Genomic DNA, 18,423 nt, shown 5'->3' on the forward strand with positions numbered 1-18,423 from the left:
TTAAAATAGATGGGTAAGTCATTCCCTTTTTATTTTTTTCATTTCATTATGTTCTTATTGGCAAGCGACAATTCTTTCCCCCCCTCCCCCCCTATTCCATTTATTGCATCACATCTTTCTGGAAACACCAAGTTTATATTTGAAAATTTTCAGCAACGGAAGTTGACTTCTTTATTAAATAGGCAATAAAGTGCTGGTAAATCAGTTCTTTAAAATAGCGGTCCCCAACCTTTTTGACACCAGGAACTGGTTTCATGGAAGACAGTTTTTCCACAGATGTGGGGTGGTTTCAGGATGAAACTGTTCCACCTCAGATCACTGGGCATTGCTTAGATTCTCATAAGGAGCATGCAACCTAGATCCCTCACATGCGCAGTTCACAACAGGGTTCGTGCTCCTCTGAGAATCTAGAGGCGCTACTGATCTGACAGGAGGCCGAGTTTAGGCAGTCATGCCCACCCACCACTCACCTCCTGCTGTGCAGCCTGGTTCCTAACAAGCCAGTACCAGTACTGGTCCGCAGCCCAGGACTTGGGGACCCCTGCTTTAAAAAACAGCCCTTATGTGTTAGTGTTTCCCAATTTCCACAATGTAAATATTCACATCATGGCTAGTTTTAAACTACCACAACTGCAAATTTCTAAATGTGTAACAATCAATGTTCATGACTTATAGAAGGTGGATCCAGGGTACCACTGGAAACAGCCCACCATGGTTAGTCCTGCTCCATTTCTGATTAAGTCATGCCTTCCAAGGTGTCTGAAATTTGCTTCTCAGTACTTGGGAACTACCCAAGACTCCATTCTTCCCTTGGCAGTTTCAGACAATAGTTTCACTCCCTCTTGCATGTTTTTTTTTTTTTTTTTTTTTTGGAGACCTTTTTTTACCTTTTCTTTTCAAAGTTCACTTTTTTTTTTTTTTTTTAATATACTTTAAGTTCTAGGGTACATGTGCATAACGTGCAGGTTTGTTACATATGTATACTTGTGCCATGTTGGTGTGCTGCACCCATCAACTCATCGGCACCCATCAATTTGTCATTTATATCAGGTATAACTCCCAATGCAATCCCTCCCCTCTCCCCCCTCCCCATGATAGGCCCCGATGTGTGATGTTCCCCTTCCCGAGTCCAAGTGATGTCATTGATCAGTTCCCACCTATGAGTGAGAACATGCGGTGTTTGGTTTTCTCTTCTTGTGATAGTTTGCTAAGAATGATGGTTTCCAGCTGCATCCATGTCCCTACAAAGGATGCAAACTCATCCTTTTTTATGGCTGCATAATATTCCATGGTGTATATGTGCCACATTTTCTTAATCCAGTCTGTCACAGATGGACATTTGGGTTGATTCCAAGTCTTTTCTATTGTGAATAGTGCCACAATAAACATACATGTGCATGTGTCTCTGTAGTAGAATAACTTATAATCCTTTGGGTATATACCCAGTAGTGGGATGGCTTGGTCATATGGTACATCTAGTTCTAGATCCTTGAGGAATCGCCATACTGTTTTCTATAATGGTTGAACTAGTTTACAATCCCACCAACAGTGTAAAAGTGTTCCTATTTCTCCACATCCTCTCCAGCACCTGTTGTTTCCTGACTTTTTAATGATTGCTATTCTAACTGGTGTGAGATGGTATCTCACTGTGGTTTTGATTTGCATTTCTCTGATGGCGAGTGATGCTGAGCATTTTTTCATGTGTCTGTTGGCTATATGAATGTCTTCTTTGAGAAATGTCTGTTCATATCCTTTGCCCACTTTTTGATGGGGTTGTTTGTTTTTTTCTTGTCAATTTGTTTGAATTCTTTGTAGGTTCTGGATATTAGCCCTTTGTCAGATGAGTAGATTGCAAAAATTTTCTCCCATTCTGTAGGTTGCCTGTTCACTCTGATGGTAGTTTGTTTTGCTGTGCAGAAGCTCTTTAGTTTAATGAGATCCCATTTGTCAATTTTGGCTTTTGCTGCCATTGCTTTTGGTGTTTTAGACATGAGGTCCTTGCCCATGCCTATGTCCTGAATGGTATTATCTAGGTTTTCTTCTAGGGTTTTTATGGTATTAGGTCTAACATTTAAGTCTCTAATCCATCTTGAATTAATTTTCGTATAAGGAGTAAGGAAAGGATCCAGTTTCAGCTTTCTACTTATGGCTAGCCAATTTTCCCAGCACCATTTATTAAATAGGGAATCCTTTCCCCATTTCTTGTTTTTCTCAGGTTTATCAAAGATCAGATGGCTGTAGATGTGTGGTATTATTTCTGAGGACTCTGTTCTGTTCCATTGGTCTATATCTCTGTTTTGGTACCAGTACCATGCTGTTTTGGTTACTGTAGCCTTGTAGTATAGTTTGAAGTCAGGTAGCGTGATGCCTCCAGCTTTGTTCCTTTGACTTAGGATTGTCTTGGCAATGTGGGCTCTTTTTTGGTTCCATATGAACTTTAAAGCCGTTTTTTCCAATTCTGTGAAGAAACTCATTGGTAGCTTGATGGGGATGACATTGAATCTATAAATAACCTTGGGCAGTATGGCCATTTTCACGATATTGATTCTTCCTATCCATGAGCATGGTATGTTCTTCCATTTGTTTGTGTCCTCTTTTATTTCACTGAGCAGTGGTTTGTAGTTCTCCTTGAAGAGGTCCTTTACATCCCTTGTAAGTTGGATTCCTAGGTATTTTATTGTCTTTGAAGCAATTGTGAATGGAAGTTCATTCATGATTTGGCTCTCTGTTTGTCTGTTACTGGTGTATAAGAATGCTTGTGATTTTTGCACATTCATTTTGTATCCTGAGACTTTGCTGAAGTTCCTTATCAGCTTAAGGAGATTTTGGGCAGAGACGATGGGGTTTTCTAAATATACAATCATGTCACCTGCAAACAGGGACAATTTGACTTCTTCTTTTCCTAACTGAATACCCTTGATTTCTTTCTCTTGCCTGATTGCCCTAGCCAGAACTTCCAACACTATGTTGAATAGGAGTGGTGAGAGAGGTCATCCCTGTCTTGTGCCAGTTTTCAAAGGGAATTTTTCCAGTTTTTGCCCATTCAGTATGATATTTGGTATGGCTGTGGGTTTGTCATAAATAGCTCTTATTATTTTGAGGAACATTCCATCAATACCAAATTTATTGAGCGTTTTTAGCATGAAGGGTTGTTGAATTTTGTCAAAGGCCTTTTCTGCATCTATTGAGATAATCATGTGGTTCTTGTCTTTGGTTCTGTTTACATGCTGGATTACGTTTATTGATTTGCGAATGTTGAACGAGCCTTGCATCCCAGGGATGAAGCCCACTTGATCATGGTGGATAAGCTTTTTGATGTGCTGCTGAATCCGGTTTGCCAGTATTTTATTGAGGATTTTTGCATCAATGTTCATCAGGGATATTGGTCTAAAATTCTCTTTTTTTGTTGTGTCTCTACCAGGCTTTGGTATCAGGATGATGTTGGCCTCATAAAATGAATTAGGGAGGATTCCCTCTTTTTCTATTGATTGGAATAGTTTCAGAAGGAATGGTACCAGCTCCTCCTTGTACCTCTGGTAGAATTCAGCTGTGAATCCATCTGGTCCTGGACTTTTTTTGGTTGGTAGGCTATTAATTATTGCCTCAATTTCAGAGCCTGCTATTGGTCTATTCAGGTATTCAACTTCTTCCTGGTTTAGTCTTGGAAGAGTGTAAGTGTCCAGGAAATTATCCATTTCTTCTAGATTTTCTAGTTGATTTGCGTAGAGGTGTTTATAGTATTCTCTGATGGTAGTTTGTATTTCTGTGGGGTCGGTGGTGATATCCCCTTTATCATTTTTCATTGCATCTATTTGATTCTTCTCTCTTTTCTTCTTTATTAGTCTTGCTAGCAGTCTGTCAATTTTGTTGATTTTTTTCAAAAAACCAACTCCTGGATTCATTGATTTTTTGGAGGGTTTTTTGTGTCTCTATCTCCTTCAGTTCTGCTCTGATCTTAGTTATTTCTTGCCTTCTGCTAGCTTTTGAATGTGTTTGCTCTTGCTTCTCCAGTTCTTTTAATTGTGATGTTAGAGTGTCAATTTTAGATCTTTTCTGCTTTCTCTTGTGGGCATTTAGTGCTATAAATTTCCCTCTACACACTGCTTTAAATGTGTCCCAGAGATTCTGGTATGTTGTATCTTTGTTCTCATTGGTTTCAAAGAATATCTTTATTTCTGCCTTCATTTCGTTATGTACCCAGTAGTCATTCAGGAGCAGGTTGTTCAGTTTCCATGTAGTTGAGCGGTTTTGATTGAGTTTCTTAGTCCTGAGTTCTAGTTTGATTACACTGTGGTCTGAGAGACAGTTTGTTATAACTTCTGTTCTTTTACATTTGCTAAGGAGTGCTTTACTTCCAATTATGTGGTCAATTTTGGAATAAGTGCTATGTGGTGCTGAGAAGAATGTATATTCTGTTGATTTGGGGTGGAGAGTTCTATAGATGTCTATTAGGTCCGCTTGGTGCAGAGATGAGTTTAATTCCTGTATATCCTTGTTAACTTTCTGTCTCGTTGATCTGTCTAATGTTGACAGTGGAGTGTTGACATCTCCCATTATTATTGTATGGGAGTCTAAGTCTCTTTGTAAGTCTCTAAGGACTTGCTTTATGAATTTGGGTGCTCCTGTATTGGGTGCATATATATTTAGGATAGTTAGCTCTTCCTGTTGAATTGATCCCTTTACCAATATGTAATGGCCTTCTTTGTCTCTTTTGATCTTTGATGGTTTAAAGTCTATTTTATCAGAGACTAGGATTGCAACCCCTGCTTTTTTTTTGTTCTCCATTTGCTTGGTAGATCTTCCTCCATCCCTTTATTTTGAGCCTATGTATGTCTCTGCATGTGAGATGGGTCTCCTGAATACAGCAGACTGATGGATCTTGACTCTTTATCCAGTTTGCCAGTCTGTGTCTTTTAATTGGAGCATTTAGTCCATTTACATTTAAGGTTAATATTATTATGTGTGAACTTGATCCTGCCATTATGATATTAACTGATTATTTTGCTCGTTAGTTGATGCAGTTTCTTCCTAGCCTCGATGGTCTTTACATTTTGGCATGTTTTTGCAATGGCTGGTACCGGTTGTTCCTTTCCATGTTTAGGGCTTCCTTCAGGGTCTCTTGTAAGGCAAGCCTGGTGGTGACAAAATCTCTAAGCATTTGCTTATCTGTAAATGATTTTATTTCTCCTTCACTTATGAAACTTAGTTTGGCTGGATATGTAATTCTGGGTTTAAAATTCTTCTCTTTAAGAATGTTGAATATTGGCCCCCACTCTCTTCTGGCTTGTACAGTTTCTGCCGAGAGGTCTGCTGTTATTCTGATGGGCTTCCCTTTGTGGGTAACCCGACCTTTCTCTCTGGCTGCCCTTAAGATTTTTTCCTTCATTTCAACTTTGGTGCATCTGGCAATGATGTGTCTTGGAGTTGCTCTTCTTGAGGAGTATCTTTGTGGCGTTCTCTGTATTTCCTGAATTTGAATGTTGGCCTGCCCTACTAGGTTGGGGAAGTTCTCCTGGATGATATCCTGAAGAGTGTTTTCCAACTTGGTTCCATTTTCCCCCTCACTTTCAGGCACCCCAATCAGACGTAGATTTGGTCTTTTTACATAATCCCATACTTCTTACAGGCTTTGTTCGTTTCTTTTTCTTCTTTTTTCTTTTGGTTTCTCTTCTCGCTTCATTTCCTTCATTTGATCCTCAATCGCTGATACTCTTTCTTCCAGCTGAAGCTGTGGATTTGTCACGTATTTCTCGTGTCATGTTTTTCATCTCTGTCATTTCATTTATGACCTTCTCTGCATTAATTATTCTAGCTATCAATTCTTCCACTCTTTTTTCAATATTTTTAGTTTCTTTGCGCTGAGTACGTAATTCCTCCTTTAGCTCTGAGAAGTTTGATGGACTGAAGCCTTCTTCTCTCATCTCGTCAAAGTCATTCTCTGACCAGCTTTGATCCGTTGCTGGCGATGAGCTGCGCTCCTTTGCAGGGGGAGATGCGCTCTTATTGTTTGAATTTCCAGCTTTTCTGCCCTGCTTCTTCCCCATCTTTGTGGTTTTATCTGCCTCTGGTCTTTGATGATGTTGACGTAATGATGGGGTTTTGGTATAGGTGTTCTTCCTGTTTGATAGTTTTCCTTCTAATAGTAAGGACCCTCAGCTGTAGGTCTGTTGGAGATTGCTTGAGGTCCACTCCGGACCCTGTTTGCCTGGGTATCAGCAGCAGAGGTTGCAGAAGATAGAATATTGCTGAACAGTGAGTGTACCTGTCTGATTCTTACTTTGGAAGCTTCCTCTCAGGGGTGTACTCCACCCTGTGAGGTGTGGGGTGTCAGACTGCCCCTAGTGGGGGATGTCTCCCAGTTAGGCTACTCAGGGGTCAGGGACCCACTTGAGCAGGCAGTCTGTCCGTTCTCAGATCTCAACCTCCGTGTTGGGAGATCCACTGCTCTCTTCAAAGCTGTCAGACAGAGTCGTTTGCATCTGCACAGGTTTTTGCTGCTTTTTGTTGTTGTTGTTGTTGTTGTTGTTGTTTAGCTGTGCCCTGTCCCCAGAGGTGGAGTCTACAGAGACAGGCAGGTTTCCTTGAGCTGCTGTGAGCTCCACCCAGTTCGAGCTTCCCAGAGGCTTTGTTTACCTACTTAAGCCTCAGCAATGGCGGGCGCCCCTCCCCCAGCCTCGCTGCTGCCTTGCGGTTAGATCGCAGACTGCTGTGCTAGCAATGAGGGAGGCTCCGTGGCCGTGGGACCCACCCGACCAGGTGTGGGTATAATCTCCTGGTGTGCCCGTTTGCTTAAAGCGCCATATTGGGGTGGGAATTACCCGATTTTCCAGGTGTTGTGTGTCTCAGTTCCCCTGGCTAGGAAAAGGGATTCCCTTCCCCCTTGCACTTCCCAGGTGAGGCAATGCCTCGCCCTGCTTCAGCTCTCACTGGTCGGGCTGCAGCAGCTGACCAGCACCAATTGTCCAGCACTCGCTAGTGAGATGACCCCAGTACCTCAGTTGAAAATGCAGAAATCACCCGTCTTCTGTGTGGCTGGCGCTGGGAGTTGGAGACTGGAGCTGTTCCTATTCGGACATCTTGCTCCGCCCCCCCAAGATCCGGCAAGCGACAATTCTTATTCTCTTTTTTTTTTTTTTTTTTTTGAGAAAAGGTCTTGCTCTGTTGCCCAGGTTGGAGAGCAGCGACACAATCTCACTGCAGCCTTGACTTCCTGGGCTCAAGTGTTCCTCCTGCCTCAGCCTCCCGAGTAGTTGGGACTTAACAGGTGCACACCACTATGCCCGGCTAATTTTTGTATTTTTTGGTAGAGATGGGGTTCCACAGTGTTGCTCAGGCTGGTCTGGAACTCCTGGCATTAAGCGATCCACCCGTCTTGGCCTCCCAAAGTGCTGGGACCGCACACGTGAGCCACGGGGCCTGGCAGACAATTCCTATTCATTGGACTAAATATAAATATATCTCCCCAAACCCTAGCTACTATGTACACTAGCTAAAAACTCAAAGGTGTGTGAGATTTTAAATGGAAAATTTTGTCCTTGAGCCTGTGTCCTTGCAGATTTTGTACCTGTGCGTATCTGCAGAACAGTCATTAGCAGTTTTTCCAAACAAGCAACTTTTAGCAAATTAACTGTTAATTTTAATGAGATTCAGAAGTTAATAGCCATTCTTAACGTTTTATAATTAGAAGCTGGTATATAATTAGAGGTGGACACCCACATGATGAAACTAATTTGACTGTGCTGGATTTGACTTCACTTTGGTAACAGGAAGCACTTTTTAGTCTGTAGACCCTTGGGAGTTGTAGGGAGCTAAAGCTGATCATTATATACTATTATATACTTGGGGATACAACACAAGCGCAACCCCTGGCCTTTATGAAAACTTGGAGTGAGTTATTATTTCCTGGTAATATAATTCTCTGCCGGCCAGTTGCTGCATCAAAACAGTTCTGATACACCTGAAGTCACCACTTCATTGTTCTGGTCTCCCATAACCCTGTAAGCCTCTCCCCTTGTAGGTGACCTCTGCCCTGTGAAGGGTTGGCTCACCCCAAGATTCCACAAAATAAATTATCTGTTTGTTTATGAGAACAAGGCTTTTTAAGCACCATATGTAATACATGCATATAAATGCATGTATTTAGATCGGATTTCTGGAGGAGGGATTGTAAGTAAGTTTGATGACTAAAAGAGAGGGATGAGGACAGAGTTGGAGGGGGAAGAAGGGGAAGAGAAGTAAGAAGGAGGGGGAGAGAGAGAGAACAGGATCATGTAGGCAAGAGAGCACATGTACCTGGAACAATGGTTAGAAACTAACAAGGTGAAATTTAATAAAGTCCTGTATTTAGATGGAAAAAAAATCAGTGCACAAGTTCAAGATTGTGGAAACCTGATTTAACAGCAGTTCATGGGAAACAGACCTAGGGGTTTTAATTGACAGCAAGTTCTTTATATGACTGCCAAAGTGATTACTCCCATCTTGGGGGACATTAATGAAAGTGAGTCGCCAATAGCACAGGTAGGCAATGGTTCCCCTGCGTCCTGCAGTGGTCAGATTACATCTGGGTATCTCTTTCTAATAGGGCCACTGACAAATGTGTCCAGAAAAGAGTCCACCTTCCCATCTGCCCTGCTTTCTTGACCTTTCCACAATGTTTTTTGTTTTTTGGTAACTTCTCTCTCCTTAACCCATGTATGCCTGAGGTTGCAATTTTTTGAATTTTTGCAATCAGACCTTGGTGATGTCCTTGAGCAGTAGAATATAAATAACTCCCACATGCTTAGCATTCCAGTAAAGGAACACTAGGCATAAATGGGCTAATAGAAACTGGGACCATTTTTGGAGTCACTTCCACTTTCTTTGGTGTTTAGACTCTCGCACCAGTCTGCTTTCATTATCGTATTGTGAGTTTTCCAGAGACAGAGCTGGAGCTTGGCTCAGGTTGGCAAAGGGAGCCCCGATGTTATCAGTTTGGCTTCTGGGTTGCTGATGATTGTGCTAGAAGGGAAAAGAGGAGAAAGAGGTCATGAGCCAAATGAGGAGTCCCACAGATGCCACTTCACACCCACCCTATATCATAGGAAGGATAGTCAAATGTCCAGCACCTAACGGGTACAAAAAATAGTTAGAAAGAACGAATAAGACCTGCTTTGTGATAGCACAACAGGGCGACTATAGTCTAATAACTGTGCATTTTAAAATAACTAAAAGTATAGTTCAATTGTTTGTGACACAAAGAATAAATACTTGAGGGGATGGATACCCCATTTTCCATGATGTGATTATTACACATTGCATGCATCAAAACATCTCAGGTACCCCATAAATAATACACTTACTATGTACCCACAGAAATTAAAAATTAAAAAAAAGACACCAAATGCTAAGCACCCTAGATCATGGCTGTCATATCCAGAAGAGGACTTTAGCAATTTCGTAAGGGTTTTTCCAGACATGGCACTGTGAATTTGGTATTAAGCTCTTCTGTAAGTCTGGTAAGGATGATTGCAGTGATAGCATTACTTTAGTCGAAGTTTTAAGAGATGGGCAGATACCTTGCCCTAGTCATTTTCGTATCTCCTTCACTGCAACTGGGATATCCAACAATTTCAAGTGACCTAGAAAATCATTTTTGAATGAATGTTCTGCTGTTTTCTGTTTGCTTAAAGTGTCATCAAACTATAGCAATGCTGTTCGACATAGCCAATCTGCGAACTGTTTATTAGCATACAACCTATGAGACACTTGCGCCTGAATGTAAATTATGTACGGTTTCCTTCATTGAGAAAATCATGCTGTGAAGAAAATGTCAGCTGAGCTACACAGCAGGCTTAGTGATGTTGTTAATTTCCCTTCTGGTGCAAGCCTTTTATCTAATCATGGAGCAGGGACACCAGTCGGCGGAACACACTGTGAGCAGCACTTGTTTATATGACAAGGCTCTTTCTACTTTGTCTGGGATTGGGGTTCTTGTATGTGGTCTGAGTCAGGCTGCTCATAAATATTATTAAACAGTAAATGCGAATCGTGATAAGTGAGCAGAAAATCATCGGCCACTTGTGGAGCATTGTGAACTGAGTCCACAGCCCTGAAAGGCTGATTCTAGTCTAGTCTCATGATGAAAGCTGTCAAGTCCCTATTTACCTTGTTCTAGGAGTGGTGGCTCAAATCAGGAGATGAGGGGATGCCAGTCCAGCCTCACACCTTCCTCAGATTCCAGCATTTTCTGACAATTGTGCATCTGCACATACCTCCTTCCTCCCTCCTTTCTGGACTGTGGTTATAGCATTCGGGCCTTCACTGAGATGAGCTCAAAGGGAGACTGGAAGAAATTGGTTATCTCACATGTTTCTCCTGTTTCTGCCCCGAGAAAATGCTACATTTTCAGTACTAAAGAAGTCCTTACTCTGTAACCCAGTGATGATATATTTTTTAAATGAGGTATAATTTACATCAGATACACAGATTTTAAGGATGCAGGTTGGTGAGTTTGGTAAATGTATAACCATTATCCCAGTCAGGATAGGAAACATTTCCGTCATCCTTTGTGCCTCTGTCTACCAGAATTGAATCTTGACTCCATGTGCAAAGACTGGTATAGCCTCACAGTATCCTGTGTTCAGCTCATTAGGTTGTATAAAGCAAATCTCCCACTGTTAATTTCTTAACCAAACTTAATTTATCAAAAATAATTAAGCAAGACTTCATGAAATAATGTCACACAAGATTAAAAGAAATGAAGAGAAAATAAAGGAGAAAAATAACCACCATAATTCAGATGTGATCTCTCTTTTCGTTCATGTTTTTTTAAAAAAATTCACCTGCTATTTTACTATCCTCCAAAACAATGCCCTCTGGACCCCTGAAGTAAGTTTTGTACTTTGATGGATGATATATTTTAAAATCTGAGTTGGGCATCACTTTGCCAACCCCTCAGTATTATGATCAGGCTGTGCTGCTCCGAGATGGAAAGCTCAGTCCACAACCTTCCACTGCCTGACTCCATTGATTTTTATGTTGTTCATTGGAGAAACAAAGGAAGAAAGTAATTGGGTTCTGCAGAATTCGTAGGTAATCGGGTAACTCTGCTGACGGTGGAACCAGCACTAGCGAGAGAGCCACATCCGGTCAGGGTTGTGGCTGTGACCAGGAAGTTCTTGGTGTCTTCCTTGCTTACCCTTAGAGTCCATGAACACTGGCATCCCAACCTCATTCTTACCCATTCAAGCCAAGGGAGCAGCCATTTTCCAGAAGGCTGGTTGCTCTGGAAGGCTGGAAGGTGCAGGCTGGGGGTTCCTGCTGCACTGGGTACAAGCCCCATCATTTTGTTACCAGTAGTGTGATTGCAGGCAGTTAATGTCCTTTTTCCCTTGCACCTCACCGTCTGCATCTATAAAATGGGAACAAGAAGACCTCATAGAGTTGCTGTGGAGAGTATCATGCACCAGTTCATCCATTCCACGAGCATCTGAGACCTGCTGTTCGCCACACATAGCTCTGAGTGCCGAGAGATGAACATGAACGAAGTCTCTCTCCAGAGGCTGTCACATCCTAGTGAGGAGAGAGGGCTGTAACGGAGTGGGCGGTAGGGATGATGTTAGTGAGACCACAGATCGGGGAGGGCCTCAGAGCCACCGCAAGGGCTTTGGGTTTGGCGCTACTTGATATGTGGAGCCATAGGAGGGTTTGAACAAAAAGAATGACCCATCTGCCTTACATTTCAAAGCATTACGCTGGCTGCTAAGTGGAAGATAGACTTTAGGGGGCCAGGATGAAAACAGGTGGAATAATGAGGGGGTCATCTTGGTGACATAGGTGAGAGACGGTGGTGGCTTGAACTAGAATGATGGCAGCACAGGTGGTGGAAAGAGGTTCTATTTTGAAGGTAACCGGGAGAACGTGCTGATGAGGTAGGGGTGGGGTTTGAAAGAAACAGTGGAGTAAAAAGTGAGTCTCAATTTTTTGGCCAAGGCAACTCGAAGCAGGGATTTGGCATAGGGAAGACTCCAGTACAAGCTGGGACAGAGGGAAGTTAAGAGTTCATTTTCTGGGCCTGTAAATATAAGACGTCTATTAGACATCCACGTTGAAATGTCAAGAGCACCTGGGGCTCTGTATAGTGGGGGTGAGGAGGAGAACTCAGCTAAGAAGTCTGATGGGGAAAGTGGGAGACGGAAGAGGGGAGTGACCAAAGTATAGATGCTGCTGCACGACTCAGAAGTGGCTGCATTCTGTGAGATCATCACTTCGCAGTGCCCAGGACAGCCTGTGCACCGTTGGTGTCTGATTTAGACCTCACCTCATCCCTCTCTCATTTTCATTTTGTATGGCAGATAACCTCACCCAAATACGTGTCATAGCCAACCTCAAGGATCCTGAAACCCTTACTTGGAGAAATGCTTTTCTAGATCACTTCTGCTTTAAATGTACAAAGACAAACTCAGGCCCTCCTAGTGAGGCTGTACTCACCCTGCTGAAAATCGCATAACTTCTGAATTGGGTCTCCTTAAGTATTATGTCTTCAAAACATAAAAAGAGAAGTTTGTGAACTTTCATTGCTGTGTTGACTATGAAGAAGGAAGAATATAAGAAAAACATTTAAAAGGCTTATTATGTCCTAGGCATGATGCCTTCACATACATTTGTTTTTTGTTTTTTGATTTTTTTTTTTTTTTTTTTTTTTTATTAGAGGCAAAGTCTCACTGTGTCTCACAGGCTGGAGTGCAGTGGTGCAATCATAGCTCACTGCAGCCTCAAACTCCTGGGCTCAAAGGATTCTCGTGCCTCAGCCTCCTGAGTAGCTAGGTCTACAGACACATGCCACCACCCTTCATTAACTTTTTAATTTTTAAAATAGAGACAGAGTCTTGCTATGTTGCTCAGGCTGGCTCAAACTCCTGGCCTCAAGGGATCCTCCCGCCTCAGCCTCCAAAAGGGCTGGGACTACGGCAGACGTGAGCCACCACACATGGCCTGTTTGTTTCTTATTACATACATTTGGATTTATTTTACAGATGTTCCTCAACTTATGATGGGGTCACATCCCAATAAATGCATCATAACTTGAAAATATTGCAAGTCAGAAAAACAAAGGAAACATTAAGTCAAAAAATGCATTTAATACACCCAACCTACCTCAGATATGCTCAGAACACTCACATTAGCTTGGATTTGGACAAAGCCATCCGGCCACGCAGCACACTGTGGGGATGGGTCGTTCCCCTCACGGTTGTGTGGCTGGTGGCAATCTGGGAGTGGCGGCTCACCGCCTCTGCCCAGCATCGCAGGGGAGCATCACACCACACATCACCAGCCCAGGAAAAGAACAGAATTCACAGTTCTAAGCACAAGCGCTCCTGAATCCCTATCGCTTCCACAACATCTTAAAGTCAATAAATCTTACATTATAAGTCGGAGACTGTCTATATACTCAGATTTCGAGTATTCTCCACCCTGGCGGTAATCCTTTGGTTTTTGGCTGGTTCCATATCTCAGGTGTAACAAGTAAGTGGAGCCCAGCAAGTCCCCTGTGTCTGTGTGGGATTTCCGTTTTATAAATACTGACCCAACATGTTTCCACAAGCCCCTGATGGAGTCTGATGGTGATGCTGACCAAGTTTTATTCTTGCCAGTGAAGGTCATGTTCAAAAAGTTGTATTGCACTTCGTTTACAAAACCCTCTATTATACGGAAAGCATTCAGCCTAAACATAACCCTGTGAAGGCGGCAGATTCGTTTTAGGAACTTGATGTCATTTCCAACATCAGATGTCTGCTGGCCCCTCTTCCCCTCTGCACGCTGGACTGAGTTGCGCTGCCTTCGTTCCTGGCTGCAGGTGATGTGCCAAACTCTTCCCATCAAATAAAAGTTGAGAAATTGGACCCTTTATAGTTGGAAATGAAATGGCTCTAGATACATCTTAACTTTTTATTTGCTGTGGGCAAAATTGATGTGATGCAGAGGATTGGGAGGTGGGGTGATAGTTTTAGGAGTAGCAAGACCGGAGGATCTTACTGGAGAAATAGATCAGTCCAAGCCCTAGACTGAGACAGAGGCCAGTGGTTACAGCAAGATGTACAATAGTGGTTCCCGATACCTGCCTGTCCCCTTCAACCAAAACTCAAACCAAAATGATTTTAGAAAATTAAGTTGATTATAACTCTTATTTTCTTTTAGAAATTGCTTTTTGAGCTGCAATGTGTTTCCAGCCTGGTGCTGAAAAATTCTTGCAGATGGGCTCATAAAGTTTTGAGCTGGTAAACATTGTAACTAGCCTGTAGAATTTCCTTTTTTCCCCTACATTGTAAGAGGAGGCAGGGCAGTAATCTGAGTGTTCCTCCTGTGGCTTACTTGCTTTATATTGTTAAAACAAGGTTCTTCTTACCCATGATGTTTCTCTAAAATACCTTCAGCCTAGTGTAATTACTCATTCACATTCTGCTTGGCGTCATACTCAATCCTGTGTTGAGGAATGAATGTGTGGATTATATATGACCTTGCCTACCTGCGGTATAAGGTTTTTAACGGCTATGTTGATTTACGATTCATTTTCGTCGTTCCTTAGCTCATTACTTGGACATACTAGGAGCTCAATAAATATCAGCAGAATGGACCTGAATTCGTACTTGTAATTCTTGTGTTGGTCACATTATTCAGGGATAATTATAAAAGGAAAATGTGTAATAGTAACTAAAAATGTGATCTCATTGATTTTTTTATTTTTTTATTTATTTTAATTATCTTCTTTATTTGAAATGTGTTGTTTTACGTGGATGCTCTTTTTATATTAGGCATTTTACCAATGTGCCATTGCAAAATTTATGGAAATTAAATTACCTTTTACTTTTAGTCAGCTGCTTACAAGACAATTGCCTGGTATTTGTGGTCGGAGTGTGACTATAACAGACTCCATTCTTTTTTTTTTGAGACCGAATCCTGCTGTTGTCGCCTGGGCTGGGGTGCAATGGCACAATCTTGGCTCACTGCCACCTCCACCTCCTGGATTCCAGCAATTCTTCTGCCTCAGCCTCCCGAGTAGCTGGAATTGCAGGTGCACACTACCACATCCGGCTAATTTTTTGTATTTTTAGTAAAGATGGGGTTTCAGTATGTTGGCCAGGGTGGTTCGAACTCCTAACCTCAGGTGATCCACCCACCCCGGCCTCCCAAAGTGCTGGGATTACAGTGCGTGAGCCACTGCACCCGGCCAACAGACTCCTTTCTAATAATTTAAAATTACTTGTGAAAACACGTGATTTAATGGCCTTAGATACATTTATTTTTACCTCTTGATTTTAATAGTGAGCCACATGTCCTGGAAACTCCATGAAGTGAATATAAACTCTGTAGCAAAATGTGCTTATACATTTTCAAAACCCAGAATTATTTTTTTCCTATAATATTTCTATTTGTTTATTTTTTTTAAGTTTTAATTTAGGTTCAGGGGTACATGTACAGATTTCTTATGTAGGTAAATTGTCACAAGGCTTTGGTGTATGAATATTTTGTCACCCAGGTAATAAGCACAGCAGCCAATAGGTTGTATTTCAATCCCTGTCCTCCTGCCTCTCTCCTCCCTCAGGTGGGCCTTCGTGTCTGCTGCTCCCTCTTTGTGACCATGCATACTCCATGTTTAACTCCCACTTATAAGTGAGGATTATTCTTACTAAAAATCAGCCTTTAGGTTTTAAGTTATGGTAAAGTCTGTGTATATGTTGACATTTTAATAGAGATTATCTGGTTTTGTTTTTTGTACACGATAGTACAGGGAAACCCAAACATGAGTGGTTTCTCCAGAAAGATTCCGAAGGGGACACACCTTCACTTATCAACTGGCCGTCCAGGTACCCGCACACCGGCCTCTAGGGTGTGCGTGCATGAGTGTTGCTTCTTCCCGCCTGACCTGCGGTTCCACGCATCAGCTAACACCCACTCTCCTCTTGCCCTTTGTAATACCGGTGCACTTGAAAATCATGTGGAAGTTATTTTCAAATCATTTGCTTTTCTCCTCCACTTGCCCTAATCCATGCTAATAGCATCTCTCCTTCCCCTTCTTTTTCAATCTTTCTTGATTGACAAACCTTTCCCTTGACCTTTTGCTTTTCCCTTCTCACCAACTCACATAGGACTGGCCAGTGAGGGGCAGTAGTGAGCACCCAGCCAGGCCCTGGGCTGCTTTCCTGAGCTGACTCACCAGCCCGCGTCCCGTCTGCTCAACTCCCCACTGCTCCCCGCCCTTCCAACCTCCTTGCTTTCATATCTCCTCATCTCTAAACCAGAAGTTAATTTTCAACAGTTAAATTTAGGGCATGTGGTTTTAAAAGCAAACAAAACCCCCTATCATTTCATTTTTAAGACTGGGGGCAGGGAGAGGCGGAAGGAGTCAGAATGAGTAAGTCATGGAAGGACAAAGCTCCCCACACAGAGTTTGTGACAGTCACTTTGTTCTCGGCTGAGGACAACATGCAGATTGTCTCCGATCAGAAGCACGCATTCCACAGGAGAACTGGAGCCGCGCTTCAGTCTCCTTTTGGTTAACAAACGTTTTAAGTATGAAAACCTCCAACACGGGCTCATCTCCGGGAAAAAGAACAACTCAGAATGTTTTCTTTTCCTGAGTTGTTCATAGTCACCACCTATGTGTGTGTCTGTCTGGATTGTCCTTTAATGACGCATATATAGATGCCCTGCCTCTTACGTGTAAAAAAAAATAGGAGTTTTTATCAAATTTAGCAGGGTGCGCTTGTCATTACATAAACTATTCTTTTCCATACAGTGCGCATCATAAATAATTTCTTTTGCCAATTAGGCTTAAGTAAAGGGTCTACATTCCTCTGCCTGCAAGAAATCCCTTTTCCCACTCCAAAAGCCCCCTTTACTTCGTAAAGCTGAGCCCTAATCAGTTTTCCATTCCCAAGTAGTTGGAATTGTGTCTCCTTTCCCACTACATGGTACTTCAAAAAGCAAAAATAAGAACTAGATAACACTCTTAAATGTTTACTCTTTGCTAAGCACTAAGCCATGTGCTTTGCAAATGTCACATTACACTATGTCACTATTATTTCCATTTAAAAGGTGAAGAAACTGAGGCTTACTTCGGGCAGGTGAGTTGCCCAGCACCACCCAGGCCAATCTGACTGAGCCGGGATCTGAGCGGAGGCCTCTTCCGACCCCACGCTCAGAGCTCTTGGTTTCTTTGTTTTGCAGTAATGGAAAAAGGTCTGTAGCTTTTGAAAAGGATGCCAGTTTTGCTCTCAGATGTTTGAATAACTTTAGAAACAACTGGAGCAATCTCTCTTTATTTTTTATTTTATTTTTGTTTTTTAGGGACAGAGCCTCTCTCTGTTGCCTATGCTGGAGTGCAGTGGTACAATCATAGCTCACTGCAGCTTCAAACTCCTGGATTCCAGTGGGCCTCCTGCCTCAGCCTCCTAAGTAGCTGGGACTACAGGCACACGCCACTGTACCTAGCTATTGTTTTTCACTTTTGTAGAGACAGATCTCACTATGTTGCCCAAACTGGTCTCAAACTCCTGGCCTCAAATGATCCTCCTGCCCAGGCCTCCCAAAAGGTTGGGATTACAGACATGAGCCCCAGGGCCCGGCATCTCTTTTGGGATTCGTTTTTGACTAAGAGCATAACAGCAGGAGAGGGGGATGGTGGTGGGAAATGTTCACTTCATTAATTCTGTCAGGAACTATCTTTTCTCTAACATTCTTTTGGCGCTAGAATTATTCATAATGATGCCCAAACTGGCCACGTGCCTTCTGAATGAATGAATATACTCTGCATTGCATGAAAAAGCTTGTGAATGTCTAATTGAGTGCTTTAAAAGAGAGGCGGTTGTTGTATCTTGAACTAAATGAAAAGCGTAAATAATCGTGAGTGCTCTTACATTTTCAGGAGGCAATGAAATTACCGCGTTTGGTCATTAGGTGTCTGTATGCCAGGAACCTTCCCCCACAGTCCGTGTTCCGGGCCTGTGCGTGAGGAAAGCTTCCTGATTCAAGACACCAGCCTCATTGTGCCCTAATGCATACTGGTGGTGTATATTAATGCATTTTTCTGTGGCTTCTGGGTATTTATTTGGTCAGAAGGGACCCATTCTCCCCCAGGATGGCATCTGACCCCTGCCAGCTTTTACAAGGGGTTAGAGTTAGTTTTGCATCACCTGGGCATACATATGCAAATTGGAAACTCAACTTAGGATCATCTGACAAGTAGTTGACATTAGACTATTAGACACCAAAATCCTTTTTCACAAGTTATTCTCTCTTGGGGTTGGTTTCCATTCGCTGGTAATCTGTGATCACGCATGCTTTCCTCCTGTGAGGCCGTTACTGCACTTTGCAACTTAAATCCTTTTTCTTTCTTAAAGAGTTAAAGTTAGAGAAAAATTGGTGAAAGAGGAAAGTGCTCGAAAC

Source organism: Piliocolobus tephrosceles, chromosome 9, assembly GCF_002776525.5.
Source record: "Piliocolobus tephrosceles isolate RC106 chromosome 9, ASM277652v3, whole genome shotgun sequence".
NCBI classification, from domain to species: Eukaryota; Metazoa; Chordata; class Mammalia; order Primates; family Cercopithecidae; genus Piliocolobus; species Piliocolobus tephrosceles.